This window comes from Vigna umbellata, chromosome 1 (genome assembly GCF_029865625.1).
Source record: "Vigna umbellata cultivar VRB3 chromosome 1, Vumbellata_1.0, whole genome shotgun sequence".
Lineage (NCBI taxonomy): Eukaryota > Viridiplantae > Streptophyta > Magnoliopsida > Fabales > Fabaceae > Vigna > Vigna umbellata.
This window is the reverse complement of record NC_142165.1, coordinates 60,106,976-60,113,748: the sequence shown is the minus strand read 5'-3', so window position 1 is coordinate 60,113,748 and position 6,773 is coordinate 60,106,976.

Sequence of the window (6,773 nt, the reverse complement as noted above, 5' to 3'; positions counted from 1 at the left end):
TTCTCTGGCGATAGAAGCTTTAGCGACCCCTTTCCCTTTTCTTCCACTGTCATCGCTATCAAGAGGTTGCCTTCCTTCGTTGGGGTGCTATGTTTTTTCGATTGCGGGTTGCGGGTTGGGAAATGGAAGCCTCCGCTGACTTTGGTCATGGAAGCAAGGTATGTCCGCTGTCCCTTCTCATATTTTTCCTTTCCCCTTTTGCGTTTCACCTTTTCCCTTTCCCTTTCTTATTTTGTGTTTCGTTTTTTATTATTTGATTTTTTCATTGTTATGTCGTGATAAGTTTATTTTTTATGTAGTTGTGTGTGTGACATTCTTTCAAAACCAAGTTAGTTGATGCTTTGAATCGAAGATTGACTCTGGAGCAACGAAGCATTATTCAAAAGACATCATTCGATTAGTTTTTAGAATTGCATGACAATGTTAAGATTAGTAGGAATGTGTTAAATGAGTTATGTGTGAGATGGGTTGACTATAAGGGTGAGTTTTGTTTTGGAGAAAAATTGTAGAATTCAAGGAAATGGATGTGTGCTTAGGGTTAGGGTTGAGTTTAATTGGACATAAAATTGATTTATATGAGTTTGCGACATTTAGTGAATGTAACAAATAATTTGCTCTTAGAAAACATGATGCGAAGGTGATATATGAATTTTTGTTGAAAGAATTCTAATTATTATGTTTGTATTACCTAATGTATTATTTATCTCTATTCTTTAGGTTGTTTCATTCAGTCTCAATGACAGAACCCACTACCTAAACATAACACTACGAAATGTAATGAAGGTATAAGATTGGAAACCTTTCAAGTAAATAAAATAAAACCCAATTAGAGGAGTAATCCACACAAATTCTTACAATCATTTAATTGTCGTTTATGTGTAGGTCTTTGGAGCTAACATTTGTCCTCCAACTGATGAACTCGTAAAGGCAACCTCCAAACCTCTCATTCAACCCTCTCTTTGGGCAGACCTTAATGTTGACGAAATCCTCCGCAAACTTGTTCATCCATCCCCACAAGCATCTTTATTGAAAGAACTAGAGAATTCCACACATGGAAACTCTTCTACCAACAACTAATTACTTGATAAAATTATAGAACCTGTACTTTCTCATCATGCTGACGTTAATATTTTTAAGGATTATTGTAAGATCGTATGATTGTCGAACATTTGCAATTCATAACGTTTTCTTTTAATGTTAATATTAATGGATTTAATCAACCTATCTTCTCATCATGGAATGTTAATGGATTTGACCCTCATGACTATTAAACTCACTAATCCATTTCAAAAATTGGAAAAAAGGACCCAACAACACAGTTAAAATCATCATGGGGAGTCCAATTGTCCCAACTGGGGAGTGACGTTGAACTTTATGTGCAATTGCCCCATGAGTCCTTGGTAATCGATTACAACACCCTTGCAATCGATTACCAGGGAAATACATGGGCACCGATTGTCATGGACTTCACCTGACTTTGTGCTAAGGTGTTCATTGATCACTCAACACCAGGCATGACGAATAAACTCATTAATCCATCTCAAAAAGTGAAAAAAAAGGACCTAAAAACATAGTTAAAACCATCCTAGGGAGTCTAATTGTCATAGTTGGGGAGTGATGTTGAACTTCTTACACAAGTGCCTCTTAGGCCCTTGGTAATTGATTACAACACCCTTGTAATCGATTACCAGAGCATCACTTGGACACCAATGATCATGGACTTCACCTGACTTTGTTTGAAGCACCTAAATGGCCTTTTCTCAATAATTGAATGGACAAACGTGTTGATTAGTGCACTAAACATGACTTATGAACAATAAACTCACTCATCTATCTAGAAAATTGGAATAAAGGACCCAAAAACACGAGCAATGATGACGAAACTCCCTCTTATAAGGAAAAAACATGGCAAAATCACACAATTGAATTTGATCTTTTTTTTAGGCACCAAAGTTCATGCTTATCCAAGTCGCTTACAGAACCAATTTTTGTACCAACCACCCATAACCAAATAAATGTTTCACTATATGTGATTGAACAACACTAGGAGAAAACGTATGGTACTAGATCAAAATTGAAATTTTATTTATATAATATCTGATAAGTACATATTATCTAACATCTATAATCATAATCTTTTTGTATACAAAAAACTTGTACAAGGCTCATACAATATAAATATCTAGACAATTAATCAACGTACAATTGAAAACCTATAATAATCCTAAGTCTTGTAACACTTGCAACTCCTCTTGAAATCAACACAACCAATAACAATACTATGAGATGATTCCATTAATGTATCACAACAATAACAATACTCCAGTAAAGACTCAAATTATAAGTTTCATCAATGCAATCAAATTCGCCTAACGTATACAATAAATCCATCACCAACAGAAAATAGAGTACACAACACTCACACATTAAGCTCTCCCCTTTCCTACTAATCCTCTTATTTATGGAACAAAGACAAGGAAAAAAGGAAAAATAAAGTTAGAAAAAGAGAAAGAAATGATAATACAATAGTCACTTTAATGATTTGTTAAAAGGGTTTAAGATTTGAATCCATATATATTAAAGATTTATTTTCAATAGAAGGCAACAAAATTTCTAACTCATTAACAATTGAAAAAAAAAATGTTGCTACAACAAGAGAAGTTCAACTGTAACATACAACCCATACATATGAAAGTAATCTAACTAAGAAAAACCAAAGTCATTTTCTTTACACAACCTATACATCAACAACAACATTATCACTAACAAAATGCATAACCCTTGAGTTCATGGTTCTACCATCCTCGACACGACGAAAAACCTATTTTCTCACCAAACAAAGCCCAAACCTTCGAGAAAGGAGACACCTTTACTCGTTGATGGAGAGCGCGAGAGAGGCGGAGAGGCGAAATACTACAACGCTAGTAGAGCAACGTTGGGAGAGGTCACTTCGAGGTCGCAATGGATGACAAAGCAAGGGCAAATCACGAGAGGAACACAACGCAAAAGTACGAAAGTGAAACGAGACGAGAGAGAGATGAAGAAGACAACCAATAGAGAAGAGAGACTTCGGTGGACTTCATGGTGGCCGACAAGAACGGTGGGCAACCAAGAGAGAAGAGCGAGAGAGAGACTTGAGATAGAGAAAGAGATTTCAAATTGTTGAGAGCAAGAAGATGAACCCCTATTTTCAAATTGGTATTTCAGAAACTGCGAAACAAGTTTTGTTCCCAAAACACTCTCCCATATGCTTTTATTTCTTAAAATATTATTTCAAACGGACCAATGAAAAGACACCACCTATCGTTGTCAAAAAATTGACAAAAAAGAGTTGTTAAAGACATATGTTCCTATTCATTTCTTGTAGGGGTTCCTACTTCACTAGTGCAGCGAAGGGAAACGGCAGCGGTTGTTTTTGAATATACGCTTCGGTTTTAGAACCACGGCATATGCAAGCGAGGTAAAAAGGTCTGGCACTTTATGCCGCGGTTCCAACCGCGGTAATATCTCGAAGGCTACTGCCTAGGTTCTTTAGAAACCGAAATAATAAAGAAGAGAAAAAAAAGGGGGGGGAGGAAGGGGTTATTACCTCGGTTGAACTGAGGTAATAACCTGGGGATATGACAACGGTTCTTGCTTGAACCGCGATCGAAACCCTGTTTTTTTTTAATTTTCGTGTAACCTTTGGCCTCGGTTTTGCCATAATCGAGGCCTATTCTCCTGCAATTTTTTTTAATAGCAGGTCTGTTTTTGTTATATCCACTATCACAAAAACAGACCTGCATATCAAACAATATCATAACAACACAGATTCAACACAATAGTCAATATTTACATCACATAATGTACAAAGTCTAATAACTATAAATCAACATGTTCTAATTATTTTAAATCTAATAACTATGAACTATTATATAATCTAACTAAATGTTTTGCAATTACTTTCCTCAGGAATGTTAGTGGCTTCTTAGGAATTGGAGTAGGAGTCTTGAATCTCTGCACAAGACAATTGATATTAATTAGTATATATGAATTCCAAATGTTGGAGAAAATCAAAATTCATTAAATTTAAATATTACCGTTTCCCAGCCTCTTGTGATATGGGCACGAATAATGTGGGTCATCCAATACATTACATAGTATCCGCACTCATATGACCCATTATGTCTGTTACACTACAATATATCATCACAGTTGTAGATAGTTAGTGAAAATCATTAAAACAAAACAACTATAAGAAAGTATGGCTTTAGCATATGTCAAACCTTGAGAGCAATCCATGCAAGCTTTCTACTGTTAGCAATTGATCTCCCAACCAACATCATCCTTACTGAAATAGAATTATATATAAAAAAGGTTTTAGCATTCATTTATATAACAAAGAAAGTCCAAACATTGAGGTTCTTACCAATCAACTGCTTGTCTAAGATGTTTGGGAGGAGACTTGTGCAATGAACAGAACCATAAAACATAACTCTCTTGTACAAAAATAACAAGTAGCTGCCAATGGCGCCTGAAATTCATAATAACTTAATTATTATATATTAAAATCACATATGGAACTTTATTATGTTAACAAAGTTCACTTACCCAGATATATAAGGAATAAAATGTATGTTCTTCCCACTTGCAAATCTGCTTGTGAGATATGTTGTGATCTCATCAAAATCATTTGTTTCGTGAATGACTTGCAGATCAATGAACCCATAGACATCATTGTACCCCAAGTTGTTACTGACACCAAACATATACCTGAAATCAAAAATTACCTTTGATATAAGTATACTTGATATATAAATCAATTTTATATAAATAATTGCTCATAGACTTACATCATCCATAGCTGAACTAATGTATGATAACTCTCTATTTTTGCACTTTTATTTGTTTTTAGGAGTCTTTTTTAGCTTCTTTTAGTTTTTAATGGTTTAGAATTAGGCTAGTTTTAGGTTTTTCTTTTAATTCTTTAATTTTGTAGAATTTTAGTTAAAAAAAGGTTTTAGGTGTATTTTGTATAAATTTTAAACAATTAGAAAATTAATATTTTTTCGAAAGTCTTTTGATAAAAATTCTTTTCTTTTATTTGATTTTCTTTTCTTTCTTTAATTTTGGATTAATTTTCTTTGTTGCAGAAAGGGCCTTATGAATTGGGCTAGGCCATTGAAATTGGGTGCTGCAAGTCAAAATTTGAACGTTGCTGCTACATTGGAGTTGGCCGCTTGGTCTGATATGTACCCACACTTGGGCTGCTACTAGAATTGGGCCATTGCATTAGAATTGGGTCAGCGCTGAAATGGAAAAGCACCACACCTTGGTCGTTGGGTTGCGCTCCAACTAGGTTGAACGCTGCGTTTTGATGAGTGGACTGACTGATTTGAAGTGAATTGGGTCATTGCTGGGTGGAGGTAAAATAGGCCCTGAAACACTGCTAACGCTGGTGTAAGAGTGGCTGGACTTGGGCTGCACTTTAGTTGGACGACGCCGTTTAGGTTCGTTTTGGCAGCTGCTTCTCAAGGGTCCTCGTCTCACACATCTCATTTGCAAAGGGGCTCGAGCAATTCACTTTAGAAAGGAAACACCCAAGTTAGGGTTCGTGAGAGAAAGAAGCGAAGTGAGAAGAAGAGTTGGAGCTCGCAAACCTGACTAGAGCTGCCCGACGAAGATGACCGATGCACGTGTGCAGGAGTCCGAATCGGCATAGAGGTTGAAGATGACTAGATGGTTGGAGATTGAGCTCACAAAGAAAGAACGGAGACCGTCCGATGGGAAGCACGAAGCCTCCAAGCTGCCAAGGTTCCCCTTTTCCCCTTTCCCTCTGTCTTTGACCCTATAAAAGGGCATGTGCATAGATACTTTGATAGACTTTATACATTTTACACTTCGCGCGCACTTTTATTTTTGCTACAGCTCTCCATTCTTTAGTTTAGGGTTTTATTCGCTTTTCTTATAGTAGAGATACTATTCTTGATTCTGGATTTCGCTGATGAGATTCATGGAACCATGACAATCTGTGAGCTCCTCATTCGGTGATCTCATGTATAGTGTTTGTAATTTTCCTTTTTCATATTAATAAAATTCGATTTCGTTTTCCTTTTATTCTTGTTTGTTGTGTTAAGATTGTTTTGTGATTTTGATGTCTGCAATGGTTTTGTTTAGAAAATGATTTGGATTTTGTATCTCTGTAATTTTATGATTCCTTTTGGAATTAAATGTCTCCGTAGTGAGCATTCTTTATCGAGATCTCTTCTCAAGTCAAAGATGAGTCCAATGCATAAAAATTTATTCAAATTTGTGTTTCTTGAATTTGTTTGTGATAATTTTATATTGATGAATAGGCTAATGAACCTTGATTGGACAAATGAGTGGAAAGAGTCAATTTAAAGTTCTGAAGTATGAACTAGAATACCCTGGATTGGGATTCATATTATCAGGATGTCTTCTTGAGAACTCTAAGCACTATTTTATTCATATCAATGTACATTCACCTATGAAATCAATTATGTCTTTGCTTTTGATAGTGATAGTTGAAGTTCAGTTTGAGTTTTGATGTTTCGGTTGTTTACTTTGAGTATTTTAGAATTTATTATCTGCTTTACTTTTGTTTCAGCCTTTACATTCTTGTTGATATGATGCTTTTCAATCTTGAGTTTTAAGTTCTTTTCAGTTTGGTTTTATTTCTGATTTTGTTCCAATTTTAGTATATAGGTTCTGTTTTGGATATAAATAGGTTTAATCTCTTCATTACTTTAGCTTAGGTTTTATTTCTTTATTTT